The sequence below is a fragment of the Trachypithecus francoisi genome, unplaced genomic scaffold, assembly GCF_009764315.1.
Source record: "Trachypithecus francoisi isolate TF-2019V2 unplaced genomic scaffold, Tfra_2.0 Lachesis_group20, whole genome shotgun sequence".
Taxonomy (NCBI): Eukaryota; Metazoa; Chordata; class Mammalia; order Primates; family Cercopithecidae; genus Trachypithecus; species Trachypithecus francoisi.
The window spans coordinates 55300427-55316985 of NW_022681466.1; the positions used below are offsets into that span (position 1 = coordinate 55300427).

General features: G+C 43.1%; 1 protein-coding gene and 1 non-coding gene across 4 annotated transcripts in view; one reads left to right on the forward strand and one right to left on the reverse strand.

Annotated features, from left to right (window-relative positions):
- Nucleotides 1-16559, forward strand: part of TAOK1 (TAO kinase 1) — a 178849-nt gene that overhangs the window by 34486 nt on the left and 127804 nt on the right. The window lies entirely within an intron of this gene.
- On the reverse strand, nucleotides 3850-3955 carry LOC117068057. The gene has a single exon (XR_004430930.1). It is a non-coding gene; the product is annotated as a U6 spliceosomal RNA (small nuclear RNA).

Genomic DNA, 16559 nt, shown 5'->3' on the forward strand with positions numbered 1-16559 from the left:
AAGCGATTCTCCTGCCTCAGCCTCCCAAGTAGCTGGAACTACAGGTGCGTGCCACCACACCCCGCTGATTTTTTTTTTGTATTTTTAGTTGAAACTGGGTTTCACCATGTTGGCCAGGCTGGTCTCAAACTCCGGACCAGCCTCAGGTGGTCCGCCCGCCTCAGCCTCCCAAAGTGCTGGCATTACAGGCATGAGCCACAGCCCCTGGCCCCTCTTGTTTATTTTTGAGTGAACTTTGATAGTTTGTGTTTTTTTTCAGAGGCTTTTCATTTCATGGGAGTTATCAGATTAACTGGTAAAATTATTCATAATAATCCCATTTTTTTCTTTTAATGTTGATAGCGTCTGTAGTGATATTGCCTCTTTAATTCCTGATACTGGTAATTTGTTTCTTCTCTCTCTTTGACATTAGTTTGTCTACAGAGTTACCTAGCTAGCTTTTGAGGCTGGGCGTGCTACTGCACGCCTGTAATCCCAGGACTTTGGGAAGCAGAGGTGGGTGGATCATGAGGTCAGGAGTTGGAGACCAGCCTGACCAACATGGTGAAACCCCGCTCTACTAAACATACAAAATTTAACTGGGCGTGGTGGCAGGTGCCTGTAATCTTAGCTATTCAGAAGGCTGAGGCATGAGAATCACTTCAGTCTTGGAGGCAAAGGTTGTAGTGAGTTGAGATCATCTCGTTGCACTGTAGCCTGGGTGACAGAGCAAGACTCCGTCTCAAAATGAAAACAACAACAACAAAAATCTAGCTTTTGGTGTCATTGACTTTCCTTTATTGGTTTCCTTTTTTTCCCAATTTTTTGATTTTGGCTTGTTATTTCCTTTTGCTGTGTTGTATTTAATTTGCTCTTCCTTTTTTTTTTTTTAAAGTTTCTTAATCTGGACGTTTGTATTTTGATACTAAATATTTCTGCTTTTCTAATATAAGGATTTAATTTATAAAATTTTCCTGTGTCCCTGTATTTCAATTCAGAATATTTTACAATTTCACTTTTATATTTCTCTTTGACAAACTATGTGTATTTAGAAGTGTGTTTAATTTCTAAATATTTAGGAATTTTCTTGATGTTTTTCTGATTTTTGATTTATGATTTAATTCTGTGTGGTCGGAAAACATACTGTCTGAATTTAATTCTTTATTTATTAAAACTTATTTCAGCTGGGCGCGGTGGCTCAAGCCTGTAATCCCAGCACTTTGGGAGGCCGAGACGGGCGGATCACGAGGTCAGGAGATCGAGACCATCCTGGCGAACACGGTGAAACCCCGTCTCTACTAAAAATACAAAAAAAAAAAACTAGCCGGGCGAGGTGGCGGGCGCCTGTAGTCCCAGCTACTCCGGAGGCTGAGGTAGGAGAATGGCGTGAACCCGGGAGGCGGAGCTTGCAGTGAGCTGAGATCCAGCCACTGCACTCCAGCCTGGGCGACAGAGCGAGACTCCGCCTCAAAAAAAAAAAAAAAAAAAAAAACTTATTTCAGGCTGGGCGTGGTGGCTCACACCTGTAATCCCAACACTTTGGGAGGCTGAGGCAGGTGAATTGTTTGAGGTCAGGAGTTAGAGACTAGCCTGCCCAACATGGCGAAACCTCGTCTCTACTAAAAGTACAAAAGATTAGCCAGGCGTGATGGTGGACGCCTGTAATCCCAGCTATTCTGGAGGCTGAGGCAGAAGAATCGCTTGAAGCTGGGAGGCAGAGGTTGCAGTGAGCCGAGATCGTGCTACTGCATTCCAGCCTGGGCAACAGAGGGAGACCCTGTCTCAAAAAAAAAAAAAACCGAAAAACAAAAAAAAGCAAACTTGTTTCATGGCCCACTATGTGGTCTATTTTGGTTGTTCTATACATACTTGAGAAGAATGTGTGTTCTTCATTTGTTGTGTATCGTGTTCTGTAAATGTGAATTATTAGTTCAAGTTAGTTTGAGTGTGGTTTACGTTTTCTGTGTACCAATTGATTTTTTGTATTTGTTTTCTCAGTTATAGAGAGGAATGTTGAAATGTCAGCTATAATTATTCATTCATTTTCAGATAGAAAGCCCGTACCCATACAACTTACCTTGTTTGTTTAGCTTCTCTCAGAGATCGTAGTCCTGTGTTGCCTCTTATTCAGTGTCTAAAAAGTAGTTTTATATTTTTCAAGTTTCTCAGGTGTTTATGGCAGGAAGGTAAATCTTGTCCTAATTAGGTTATCATTGCTCAGAAGCAGAAGTTGATCCCAAGTTTGTATACGACAAGTTTTAAAAACAATTTTATTGGTTTAAATTTTATCATAGTATTATGGCCAATATTGCAACATTGGTCGAAGTGTGAGAGCATGGAGTGATATCACAGTTATTATGAATATGAATCTGTGCTTTTATGCACCAAGGGATAAATGGAGTTACATACTTCTGAAATGCCTGTTTGGGCTATTTAGCAGAATAGTTTATCCCAGAATAGGATTTATTAGGATAGTTGGTAATCACCTAGTTATATAAAATTAAATATTTAGTACTTTAGTAGTGAGAAGCCATTGCTTTTTACTTAGCAAAACAGCGTCATTTAGAATAACTGCACATTATTTTTTTATGGAAACTCGGTTATTGTTTTTTTTTTTTTTTTTTTTTTTGGAGACGGAGTCTTGCTCTGTCGCCCAGGCTGGAGTGCAGTGGCCAGATCTCAGCTCACTGCAAGCTCCGCCTCCTGGGTTTACGCCATTCTCCTGCCTCAGCCTCCCGAGTAGCTGGGACTACAGGCGCCAGCCACCTCGCCCGGCTAGCTTTTTGTATTTTTTTAGTAGAGACGGGGTTTCACCGTGTTAGCCAGGATGGTCTCAAACTCCTGACCTCGTGATCCGCCCGTCTCGGCCTCCCAAAGTGCTGGGATTACAGGCTTGAGCCACCGCGCCCGGCCTCGGTTATTGTTTTTATAAGCAGAGTCACATAAATGGTTCGTTGAACAGTAGTTATAGTTTGGAGGCGGGGCATGATGGCGCACGCCTGTGATCCCAGCACTTTGGGAGCTCGAGGTGGGCGGATCACTTGAGGTCAGGAGTTTGAGACCAGCCTGGCCAACATGGCAAAACCCCATCTCTACTAAAAATACAAAAATTAGCTAGGCGTCATGGTGTGCGCCTGTAATCCCAGCGGCTCGGGAGCTTGAGGCATAAGAATCACTTGAACCTGGGAGGCAGAGGTTGCAGTGAGCCAAGATTGCACCACTGCACTCCAGCCTGGAGGACAGAGCAAGACGGTGTCTCAAAAAATAAAAAAGGCTGGCCACGGTGGCTCATGCCTGTAATCCCAGCACTTTGGGAGGCCGAGACGGACGGATCATGAGGTCAGGAGATCGAGACCATCCTGGCTAACATGGTGAAACCCCGTCTCTACTAAAAATACAAAAAATTAGCCGGACGTGGTGGCAGGCGCCTGTAGTCCCAGCTACTCGGGAGGCTGAGGCAGGAGAATGGCGTGAACCCGGGAGGCGGAGCTTGCAGTGAGCCAAGATCATGCCACTGCACTCCAGCCTGGGTGACAGAGCGAGACTCCATCTCAAAAAAAAAAAAAAGTAAATAGAGGCATGGTAACATTTGCTAAGGAAAGAAAAGAAATACTGGGCAGAGAAATAGGAAGACTCATCCACTTCTCCTTGGTTGCTAAAGTATAGAAGTTGGTTGACCTACATATCTTTCTTTGGAAGTTGTGCTTATCAGAAAAAAGGAGGTCAGTAGTAGGAGATGCCTATTTTTGTGTCATGTGTTAGATTACTTGTCAGAAGTTTTCTTTGTTGACTGCTGACCTTTAGTTTCTCTTTTTGCTGTTTAGAAAATAGTTTCAAGTTTTGTACAACTTACGTAAGTTTAAAATTTTTTTTTTAATGGAACGTTTCACGAGTTTGTATGTCATCCTTGCACAGCAGCCATGCTAATCTCTGTATTGTTCCGGGGTTTTAGTATATATGCTGCTGAAGTGAGCACATATAAGTTTCTTTTGGAATTTTTTTTTTTTTTTGAGAGGAAGTCTCGCTCTGTCGCCCAGGCTGAAGTGCAGTGGCTGGATCTCAGCTCACTGCAAGCTCCACCTCCTGGGTCCACGCCATTCTCCTGCCTCAGCCTCCCGAGGAGCTGGGACTACAGACGCCTGCCACCTAGCCCGGCTAGTTTTTTGTATTTTTTTAGTAGAGACAGGGTTTCACTGTGTTCGCCAGGATGGTCTCGATCTCCTGACCTCGTGATCCGCCCGTCTCGGCCTCCCAAAGTGCTGGGGTTACAGGCGTGAGCCACCGCGCCTGGCCGTCTTTTGGAATATTTTAACAGTTTTGGTGGAATTGTCATTTTTCGTTATAGGTTATATACAAAATTTATTACTCTACCTGTACTAAAGATTAATGTGCTATTGAGATATACTGCTTTGTCTCTATTATAACAACCAGATAGTTAGCAGTACAGTTATTTAAAAGTTAGACCATTAAATTTGTTAGTAAATACTTACTAGTTTTGGTTTTTTGAGGTGGAATCTTGCTCTGTCACCCAGGCTGGAGTGCAGTGGCACGATCCTGGCTCACTGTGACCACCACCTCCCAGGTTCAAGCGATTCTCCTGCCTCAGCTTTCCCAGTAGCTGGGATTACAGACACACACCACCACGCCCCGCTATTTTTTTTTTTTTTTTTAATTTTTTAGTAGAGATGGAGTTTCACCATATTGGTCATGCTGGTCTCAAACTCCTGACCTGAAATGATTTGCCTGCCTTGGCCTCCCAAAGTGCTGGGATTGCAGATGGGAGCCACTGTGCCCGGCCCATTTTGGTTCACTTTAAAACTTCTATCTGGGCTTGGTGGCTCCTGCCTGTAATCCCAGCACTTTGGGAGGCTGAGCCGGGTGGACAGCTTGAGATTCACGAATTTGAGACCAGCCTGGGCAGCATGGTGATACCCAATCTGTACAAAAAATACAAAAATTAGCTGAGTGGGGTGGTGTGTGCCTGTAGTCCCAGCTACTCGGGAGGCTGAGGTGGGAGGATGGCTTGAGTGGGAGAGCTGAGATTACACCATTGCATTCCAGCCTGGGTGGTAGAGCCAGATCTTGTCAAAAACAAAAACAAAACCAAAAAAAAAAAAAGAATGAAACTTTTTACTTTAGTAAAGGAGATATTGAAAGATGATAAATTACGTTTGAAAATATCGTTCTTGTAATCTAAGATCAAGTGAAATTAGATTCTGTTAAAATTGATAGGTCGGCCGGGCGCGGTGGCTCACGCCTGTAATCCCAGCACTTTGGGAGGCCGAGACGGGTGGATCATGAGGTCAGGAGATCGAGACCATCCTGACTTTCACGGTGAAACGCCGTCTCTACTAAAAATACAAAAATTAGCCGGGTGCGGTGGCGGGCGCCTGTAGTCCCAGCTACGTAAGAGGCTGAGGCAGGAGAATGGCGTGAACCCGGGAGGCGGAGCTTGCAGTGAGTGGAGATCGCGGCACTGCACTCCAGCCTGGGCGACAGAGTGAGACTCCATCTCAAAAAAAAAAAAAATTGATAAGTCATTTAAAGCTTGTAAAATTTCTCTTATTTTCATGCATTTTACATAAGAATGAATCAGTTTGATTCATGGTTACATTGATTTGGCACCTACTATGTTTAGGTGCTATGTAGTAGGTGAAAATGTAAAGGTGAAAAAATGTGACCTGTATCTGTACAGAGCATATTGTTCCAGGGTAGGAAATCAAAGGAGAAAATAAGTAATTATAAGCTAGTATGGTAAGTGCAATTTCAGAGATATTTTATTATTACAGAAACACAGAAGAGGGTTCTGAATCCAAATTAGAGATTAGGGAAGAGAGTAAGTATAGTAGTCTGGGAGGACATCTAGGAGATAGTTTCTGAGCCAAAGGTAGAAAAAGGCATTCTGAGATGCAGTAAAAGGCTAGAAGAAAGAGAATATGGGAAGAATGTGTGGCTCCAAGCCAGGCATCTGTCTAAGGGGCGAGTGAGGACTGAAATTCAGCCTGTGTTGTGCTATCCATTATTTGTGTCTTGTGCTTATGGAGTTGCACATCCTTAAAAGGAGTCCCTTTTTCCAATTTCTTAAAAGGGTCAGTGGCTTAAGAGGCCTCTCATATGTAGGACCAGCTGTTGGTACATTGTATGATTAGTTATGGATTTTGAATTTGATTTTCTATGCCTGTTATTCTCTAACTTAGATCTGAGCAACTTCAGGGTGTTCTGGAGTAGAATCCTGGTGAGATTAAGGAAACCCCTAAATAACTTCTTATATTTTCCTTGAATATTTTGTAGTGAAGCAAAATAGATTATATGCTAGAGCGAAGCTGTCCAATATGGTAGCCCCTAGTTACCATAAATTTAAGTTAAACTTAATAAAACTTAAATAAAATTCAGTTTCTTAGCCAACTACATTTGAAGTGGAATTGGATGAGAATTGATACATAAGGCAACAATGAAATAGATTTGGAAGGGTGGATAAGATTTGTAGACAGACATGGGGGTTTTGTGGATAGCATTCCAAGTGGAGAGAATAACATTAATAAATACATGTAATGCCATTGGTGGAAAATAAGTTTAGAAATGTAGTTTGGACCAAAATGGGGAGAACCCTGAAAACTTAACCTGGAGAAGATTATATAATATTGAGAACTTCTAGGTTACAGTTTTTGAGCAGGAAGATTGAGTGATACTTTAGAAGTGCTTTAGAGATCTTGGCCGGGTACGGTGACTCACGCCTATAATCCCAGCACTTTGGGAGGCTGAAGCGGGTGGATCACTTGAGGTCAGGAGTTTGAGACCAGTCTGGCTGACATGGTGAAACCCCATCTTTACCAAAAAATGCAAAAAATAGCGAGGTGTGGTGGTGCATGCCTGTAGTCCTGGCTACTTAGGAGGCTGAGGCAGGTGGATCGCTTGAACCTTGGAGGCAGAGGTTGCAGTGAGCCGAGATTGTGCCACTGCACTCCAGCCTGGGCAACAGAGCGAGACTTTGTCTCAAAAAAAAAAAAAAAAAAAAAGAATAGAAAGAAATGCTTTAGAGATCTTATCTGAGTTAGGAGTGATGTATTTGTTAGGGTTTTTGGAAGCAGAGAAGTGATACCAACTATCTTAAGAAGAATTTTCTTGACCAGGCGCAGTGGCTCGTGCCTGTAATCCTGGCACTTTGGGAAGCCAAGGTGGGCAGATCATTTGAGGTCAAAAGTTCCATACCAGCCTGGCCAACATGGTGAAACCTTGTCTCCACTAAAAATACAAAAATTAACTGGGCGTAGTGATGGGCGCCTGTAATCACAGCTACTCAGAAGGTTGAGGCACAAGAATTGTTTGAACCCAGTGGTGGAGGTTGCAGTGAGCTGAGATTGCGCTTCTGCACTCCAGCCTGGGCAACAGGGTGAGACTCTGTCTCAGAAAAAAAAAAGAGAAGAATTTTATTATAAGACTATTAAGTTGCTCATAGACTGAAAAGGAAGGTTGGAGAGAGTCTAGGATAGCTCCTGGGATCTTTTTTCCAGACTTGTATCATTTGTTCAAGATTCAGAAACTCCAAAAGCCAAGTACATCTTTCCTAGAGGGGAATACCTAGGCAGAGGAGAGGTAATAATCTCAAAAGGAAATCTAAGACCATTACTAAAACATCCTCACAGATGTTGGGAGGCCGAGCAAGAAACTGTTCTTTACTGTTCTGTACAGAATAGACTAAAGGGAATAAGACTAGAGATTGGAATGCTTGAGAGGTGTTTTGCTACATAACAGACCTGAACAAAAAGTAGTGGCAATGGGATTGACAGTGAGGGTTTTGATGTGAAAAATGCCATGGAGGTAGAATCTGTAAAATTTAGTAACAAATACTTCTTTTTAAATACACAGATGACTGTACAGTGCCTAGATAACCTAGAGAAAGTTGATGATAAGGTATTATGGAAATCTGGCTCTGTTACTTAGTAGCTATATGATAGTGAGCAAATTATGTACATGGTTTGAGCTTCAAGTATAATTTGAGGTGACAATTATTTTAAAACAGTTGTCAGAATTACACATATGTTTTTCTTTTTTGAGACAACATCTGGCTGTTACTCAGGCCAGAGTGCAGTGGGTCAGCTGTAGCTTCTGCCTCCTGGGCTTGGGGAATCCTCTCACCTCAGCCTCCCAAGTAGCTGGGACTACAGTTGCGCACCACAATGCCTGGCTAAATTTTGTATTTTTTTCTTTTTTTTGTAGAGACGGGATTCCACCATGTTGCTGAGGCTTGTCTCGAACTCCTGCGCTCAAGTGATCCTCCCACCTTGACCTCCCAGAGTGTTGGGATTACAGGTGTGAGCCACTGTGACCACCCCAATTATGAGAATTAAATAAGCAAAATGCCTGGAATATAGTGACAAGTCAATGAGTGTTAGTTCCTTTCCCTATTAAACAGAAAACTAGAGGATATTTCTTTTGATTGTTTTTTGTTTGAGGGTGCTACAGGCAGGTGCTATAGTTTGTTATCTTTGTATACTTGGTTTTAGAACTTAATGCCTTTGTAGATTAGATGGGTATTCTTATGGAAACAGATGGGAAGTATTCTGGATTAGAAATCAGTTTTAGATTTAGAATTTTAAAATAAGCTTTTTATTTTTACTTAATAATTTCAGATGTACAGAAAAAGTGCAAAGAAGATAGTACAGAGTTCTTGTAAACCTTTCATCTACTTTCCTCTGAGTTTTATTTTATTTTTAGAGAGAGTCTCACTCTGTCCTCCACACTGGGGGACACTACAACCTCCGCCTCCTGGGTTCAAGTGATTCATGTGCCTCAGCCTCCCAAGTAGCTGGGATTACAGGTGCACGCCATCAGGATCAGCTAATTTTTGTATTTTTTGGTAGAGACAGTGTTTCACCATGTTGGCCAGACTGGTCTCAAACACTTGACCTCAAGTGATCTGGCCACCTCAGCCTCCCAAAACTACCTCAGCCTCCCAAAATGCTAGGATTACAGGCGTGAGCCACCATGCCTGGCCTTTCCTCTAATGTTAACATTTTAAATAACCATAGTATATTTGTCAAAGCTAACAAGTTAACATTGTTACAATATTATTTAACTACCAACTTTATCCAGATTTTCCACTAACATCCTTTTTCTGTTTCAGGATCTAATTTAGGATACCACCTTATATTTAGTACCTTTAGGTGTTTTAGTTTTGTTATTAACTGTGACCTTAAGCACACCACCCAACCCTTCAGACCCTTGTCCATCTAAGATACCTTTTATCTCTGAAGTTTTGAGTTTGTTTAATATCTGTCATACAGTGTGCCCTATTTTTATTTTGAGATAAATAAGACTATAAGATCTAATCAATACACCTGATCTTGTTGACAGTAAAATTTAATTTTTATCTTGCAATTTTACTTTAGTATTAAAGGAAAACTATAATAATGTTGAGTTTCAGGAAAACTCACAAGAGTTTTTTCTTCCATTTGAACCAAAAAGATAAAAAGAGAGGACTTGTATTTTTGTCACTGGTAGAGGGTCATGACTCCAGGTTCTTGGCGTTTTGAACAAAGAATTGGTCAAAATGTCCAGCAAAGCAAAGAATGAAGTAACAAAAAAATGAAAGCAGGGATTTGTTGAAAATGAAAGTACACTCCACAGTGTGGGGGAAGCACACCCGAGCAGCAGCTCAAGAAGCCCAGATGTGGAATCTTCTTGGGTTCAAATACCCCCTGTAGGTTTCCCATTGGCTGCTTCATGCTCACCTCATGTAACTGAAGCCGTAGCCTGCAACCAGTCTGATTGGTTGCGGAAAGCAGCCAACCAGAGGCTGATGTGACGTTACAAAGGTCACACTCCTGTAGGGACATCTGATTGGTTGCAAAAACTTTGTAACTTCACATCTGCAAAAAGCAACCAGTCAGAGGCTGGGGTAAAGTTACAAAGTTGCAAATGAAGACTCCACCAGCAATCAGTCTGATTTGTTAGGGACAGCCAATTTCCTGTCTGCAGTGCTCAGGAAAGGTCAAAGGGAGTAGCCTCTGGTCCTTTGTTACTTAGGCGTGGAAAATTAGGATTTTCCTTTCAATTTAGTTCTAGGAAGTTGGCATGAGATAGCCTTAGGTTCCCTGACTCCAGACCCTATTGTCCTGCCTCATCTTCCTCTGAGAGACGTGATCCCCATAAATCTTTATGGGAGGCAGAGGGACTGAAGGTCTTTCTTCTGTAACTGCTTCATGCTGATTTGGGGCGTAGTCCCTACCTGTTGGAGATCACGGAACTCTCACCCTGTTCTGTCTAGTGGAGGGAGGGTAGCTTTTTGATGGCCAGGGGTGGTGTCTTCACCTGGAACTGGCTGGAACCTTTGTTGCATGATCATCTGAAGCTTGGTGGTCTCTAGGTGAGAGGAAATGAAATTGATTAAAAGACTTAATGGGAGTTTTGGGAGTGGATGCCTGTGCTGTTTGTTATAGAAATTTGCTGGAGGAAAAACAAAACCGGGTCTGTTCTAGAATCTGTGTTTCCTTAAAGTCTTAGCACACATGACTCCATTTTGGCTTGGTTTCCTGGGGCCTAGTGCATGAATTTAGTCCAGAACAATGACCTCCCAGAATTTTGTTTAAAAAAACTCCCCCTTTTTGGTCAGGTTCTCACTTAGGTGAGAGTGCTTAAGCTCTGGAGTTTGAGGCCAGCCTGGGCAACATAACAAGAGTTGTCTCTACTAAAAATAAAACATATTAGTTGAGCGTGGTGGTGTGTGACTGTAGTCTCAGCTGCTTGGGAGGCTAAGGTGGGAGGATCACTTGAGCCCAGGAGATCAAGGCTGCAGTGAGCTGTGCTTGTGCTACTTGCACTCCAACCCGGGCAACAGAGCAAGACCCTGTCTCTAAATAAATAAATTGTAAAAAATAACTTAGGTTTTTGGATTACTAAATTGGATACATTAGTGTAGCACACTTTAATTTTTATAGGAAACTGAGAAAGAAGATTGGCTTGAATGACTAGATTATTTTGAGTTAGAAATTTCTTTGAGATATTGAAGTGGAGACATCATACGGTTTTCTAAGTAAAAAAATGTAAATAAGTATGTTTATAGGTTAAATTTTTTTTTTTTTTTGAGACACAGTTTTGCTCTTGTCACCCAGGCTGGAGTGCAATGGTACGATCTCGGCTTACTGCAACCTCCGCCTCCTTGGTTCAAGCAATTCTGCCTCGGCCTCCTGAGTAGCTGGGATTACAGGTGCCCGCCACCATGCCTGGCTAATTTTTTTTTTCTTTTTGAGATGGAGTCTCACTCTGTTGCCCAGACTGGATTGCAGTGGCGCAATCTCAGCTCACTGCAACCTCTGACTCCTGGGTTCAAGTGATTCTCCTGCCTCAGCCTCCCGAGTAGCTAGGACTACAGGCATGCGCCACCACACCTGGCTAATTTTTGTATTTTTTAGTAGAGATGAGTGCCAAGACCAGCTCAGTTGCGGAGACCCTAACCCAGCGTTGCTAGAGGAATTAAAGACACACACACAGAAAAATTAGAGTGTGGAGTGGGAAATCAGGGGGCTGACAACCTTCAGAGCTGAGAGCCTGGAACAGTTTTACCCACATATTTATTGACAGCAAACCAGTGATAAGTGTTGTTTCTATAGATTATAGATTAATTAAAATGGGAAACAAAGGGATGGGCCAAAACAAAGGGATGGGCTGTGGCTAGTTTTCTGCAGCAGGAACATGTCCTTAAGGCACAGATCGCTCATGCTATTGTTTGTGGTTTAGGAATGCCTTAAGCAGTTTCCACCCTGGGTGGGCCAGGTATTCCTTGCCCTCATTCTGGTAAACACACAACCTTCAGGGTGGGCGTCATGGCCATCATGAACATGTCACAGTGCTGCAGAGATTTTGTTTATGGCCAGTTTTGGGGCCAGTTTATGGCCAGATTTGGGGACTTGTTCCCAACGGATGGGGTTTCACCATATTGGACAGGCTGGTCTCGAACTCCTGACCTCGTGATTCACCCGTCTTGGCCTCCCAAAGTGCTGGGATTACAGGCATGAGCCACTGTGCCTGGCCTGCCCGGCTAATTTTTGTATTTTTTAGTAGAGATGGGGTTTCACCATGTTGGCCGGGCTGGTCTTGAACTCCTAACCTCAGGTGATCCACCCACCTTGGCCTCCCAAAGTTCTGGAATTACAGGCGTGAGGCCCTCACACATGGCCAATTTTTTTTTCTTTCTTTCTTTTTTTTTTAGAGAGAAACAGTCCTGCTCTGTCTCTCAGGGCTTACTGCAGCCTTAAACTCCTGTGCTCAAGGGATCCTCCTGCCTTAGCCTCCTAAGTAGTTAGGACTGCAGGTGTTTACCATCACACCTGGCTAATTTTTAAATTTTTTGTAGAGACTGTGTCTTGCTATGTTGCCTAGGCTGGTCTTAAACTCCTGGGCTCAAGCAGTCCTCCTGTCTTGGCTTTCCTAAGTGTTGGGATTATAGGCATGAGCCACTGACTCTCTGGGGCCTTATCATGGTTATCTTTTTGAATTACTGGTAATGCAAGAGAAAGTAAGTAGAGTTTGAGTCTCAGTTATAGGACTAATACAAGAATGTAGCCGGGTGCAGTGGCTCACGCTTGTAATCCCAGCACTTTGGGAGGCCAAGGCGGGTGGATCGTGAGGTCAGGAGTTCATGACCAGCCTGCCCAACATGGTGAAACCCCATCTCTACTGAAAATACAAAAATTAGCTGGATGTGGCTGTAATCCCAGCTACTCAGGAGGCTGAGGCAGGAGAATCCCTTGAACCCAGGAGGTGAAAGTTGCAGTGAGCCAAGATCACGCCACTGCACTCCAGCCTGGGTGACAGAGCTAGACTCTGTCTTAAAAAAGAAAAAAGAAGAAGAGAAAAAAAGAATGTGAAAAGATTCTTCACTCTAGAAATCAACTAAGGCAGCTCTGTTAGCACTGCAGGACTTTTCCTTAGTTCAGCTAAAGACGGCGTTCTTGTCCGTCCCATGGCCATGAAAATTTAGGCTTGCAGACAGTTTAAAGGGTGAGTGAAGCAGAGGGTTTTATTGGGTGAAAACGGGAAATAGGGATACCCCGCAAGGCCAGAGTCTCCTGCTAGAGCACTTCCAGCCCTGCTGTTCAAATCTCAGTTTCCATACAGGAAGAGGAGGGGGCAGACTCCTCCCTGCTGCAAATGGCATGAACCTCTTGAGGCTAAGCTCCAGTGGGCAGGCTGGTTGTAGTTCCTCTGGGGACCCCCTCCCACCTGGCTGTCTCATTTCCCCTCTAATCTAACAGTTGTTAGATTAAGGACACGGAGGAAGACCGATCTTAACTGCTTCCTGCTGACAGAGGGGGCTGTTTTGGGGGAAACAGCAGTCAGAGCTCCCTAAGAGGCCTATTTAGGGGTTCCCAGCAGAAAGGGTCACCATCTGAGGCTCTGGTTGCATGACCATTTGGAGTTTGATGGCCTGAAGGCAAGAACAGACAAACCGGGTTATTAGAAAACATGCATCAAAACGAAACAAGGGGAGGGGTAAGGACAGCCGAAAAATTCTGAGGCCTTTTATCAATTTTCACAGGGAGAGGGAGGCCAAAAGCCTGACTGGTAAAGAAACTTTACCCTTTTGCTGGCATGTTGGGCTTTTGCGTTCCCTTCCTCTGAGCCCCGTCCTAAGCCAACCAGTTGAAAGTTTGGGAAATTAACTCTTTCTAGTTCGGAGGATGCGTTTAAGGGGAGTGTGTTGTAGTATGGAAACACAATTACCTATTAGTGAAGAGAGAACTGAGGAGAAAGGGGAAAAGGCGCTTTTTAAAGGAGTCCCAGAGGTTCAGGATGCATTTGAAAGGGGTACAGATTGAAGATGAATGGCTACCCATCTAGAAAGAGGGAAGCAGACCTTCCTGGTTCCCTTATTTTCCTAGCAGATACCCCGGATATATGAGGGTGAGAGGAAAGAGTGTCTTCTTTCAGTCTTCTGTCCTTGCATCCCCGAGTTCTGGCAACCTTGTCAGGTGCCACCATGTGTACCAAAGTGGCTTGCATCCATGAAGCAGGGGTGTCTAGACAATAGGAATTATTTGTTTCACCTATGTCTCTTTCCCACCTACTGTCAGTAGCCTTGGAGTTCCCTAGGCCTCATTTATGCCATGGATATTAATGAGGCCTTTATCCGTGAAACAGGAAACTTGGAGTTGGCTTAATCAGCAGGAGTCAGCCACGCTCACCTGTGATGCGCCTTTTAACCTCTGTTGTCATTTGTCTCTGCCTCAGATCCAGTTTTTTTTTTCCCTAGGGCTTTGACCTGAAATTTGGAATTGAGTCTGGGACAAAAATGTGTTTCAGGGGGTTGCATGGACTCCTTATCATAAGCCGAATGCTAAGGTCAAACTGTGGAACTGAGTCCTCCTGCAGTAAGGGAGAGGAAAAGATGTCTTGTGACACACGCAGATAACTGGTGGCTCTAGTTATGCTTGCTAGGATTTGGGTGCATGGTGCTTTGCTTTGGTTAGCTCCCTTGGTCTTACTTTCCTAAAAGGAAACCTGAGTGATGGGCATCCTGTGTATTCCCATCACCTGGAAGAACCTGAAGGATAATTGCTCAGAACTAGAATATTGGTCTGGATTTTTACATTACCCATCCCTCTTGTTCTTTCTGAGGTGCAGCTGGAGATTGCTGTTTGGTTCACAGGAACAAGCAGGGTTAGTCTAAAATGTAGGTGAAAACTTAAAAACAACTAATGAGTTTCTAATTTAATGACAAATGTATGATAAATTTTAGAACATGATTTCTCTCTTTTTAGTTCTCATTTTTGTTAAAAAATCATGATAGGACTGAGTGGTTTGCAAAATCCCTTAGTCCTATACTTGACCTGATGATTTGCCTAAAGTGTAGCAAGAATAATTATGTCTACACAGGCCTTTTAGGTTGGCTTTGATGGAACTCTATTCCCCAAGGAATCTCAGATAAGACCTTGAAATACCTATGAGTTGGGGGATCCTCTCCTCTTAAGGTCCCAAGATAAACTTGGAGCTCCTAGAATACACACAGATAGGCTGGGTGCGGTGGCTCATGCCTGTAATCCCAGCACTTTGGGGGGCCGAGGTGGGTGGATCACCTGAGGTCAGGAGTTCGAGACCAGCCTGGCCAACGTGATGAAACCCCATCTGTACTAAAAATACAAAAAAAATTAGCTGGGTGTGGTGGCTGGTGCCTGTAATCCCAGCTACTTGGGAGGCTGAGGCAAGAGAATCGGTTGAACCCGGGAGGCAGAAGTTGCGTTGAGCTGAGGTTGAGCCATTGCACTCCAGCCTGGGTAACAAGAGCCTCAGAAATAAACAAGTAAAAAATTTTTGGCTGGGCGCAGTGGCTCACGCCTGTAACCCCAGCACTTTGGGAGGCCGAGACGGGCGGATCACGAGGTCAGGAGATCGAGACCATCCTGGCTAACACGGTGAAACCCCGTATCTACTAAAAATACAAAAAAATTAGCCGGGCGTAGTGGCGAGCGCCTGTAGTCCCAGCTCCTCGGGAGGCTGAGGCAGGAGAATGGCGTGAACCTGGGAGGCGGAGCTTGCAGTGAGCCGAGATCCGGCCACTGCACTCCAGCCTGGGCGTCTGAGCAAAAAAGAAAAAAAAAATTAAAAAAAAATTTTTTTTTAATTTAAAAAATCAAAAAATTAAAGAATACTCACAGATAGTTTCCAAATTTTAGAGGCACCAGGCAGAGAGAAACATACGTGCTCCAAATTTTTGTTCATAGGAGTATACCTTACTCAATTATTAAAGGCCGTAAATAGTTCAAAATGAGTTTCCTTGACTCTGAAAAACAAAACAAGGATCAGCAATATTCCAATCAAAAGTCAAAAAGGTTGCTTCAGCTTTCTGAGTTCAGTCCATTTCGTTAACTCTTGTTTTGCTTGATATTTGTAAACACTTCAGCTCTTCCATGAGTCCTGTTCATTTTCCTTTATTAAAATGTTACAATCTCCAAAGTTGTATAAAGTCTGTATTTGAGAGCACCTGTTAAAGTCTTACAGTCTATTATAAACTATCTTCTGAACAGGATTAAAACAAGACAACCATCGTCTGTGAATAGCCAAGTGGTCAGGGTAATTACAGTCAGAAACACAGTTGGCAAAGAGGTTTGGTTATCTCCATAGTTTACAATAACTTAACCTTAATTTTGATTGATAGCATATACTGGGACATTAGAATTTTAGAAATCCCATAAAATTTTGGAACATACATCAGCATTGTTTACTAAGATATAACCTAAAGAAGATTGAACATCATTTTGGCAATTCCATGTACCTAAACGTGTCATATAATCCTGTTTGCCTTTCTTTTCCAGACACTTCAGGGGCCCTCTGAAGTATCTGAAAAGCCAGATGCCAGGGAAGACAATTTTGAAACTGAAGTTTGATTTTGGGAAGGCTGCTAAATGTACACACTTGATATTACGAAATAAAATTTGAGATTACCATAAGTTTTGCCAAAATGATGACTCAAAAATTTTAAAGAAGAAAAAAAAAAAACTTTTATTTTTTTTTGATATGGAGTCTGGCTGGCACTGTTTCCCGGGCTGGAGTGCAGTGGTGTGATCTTGGCTCACTGCAAACTC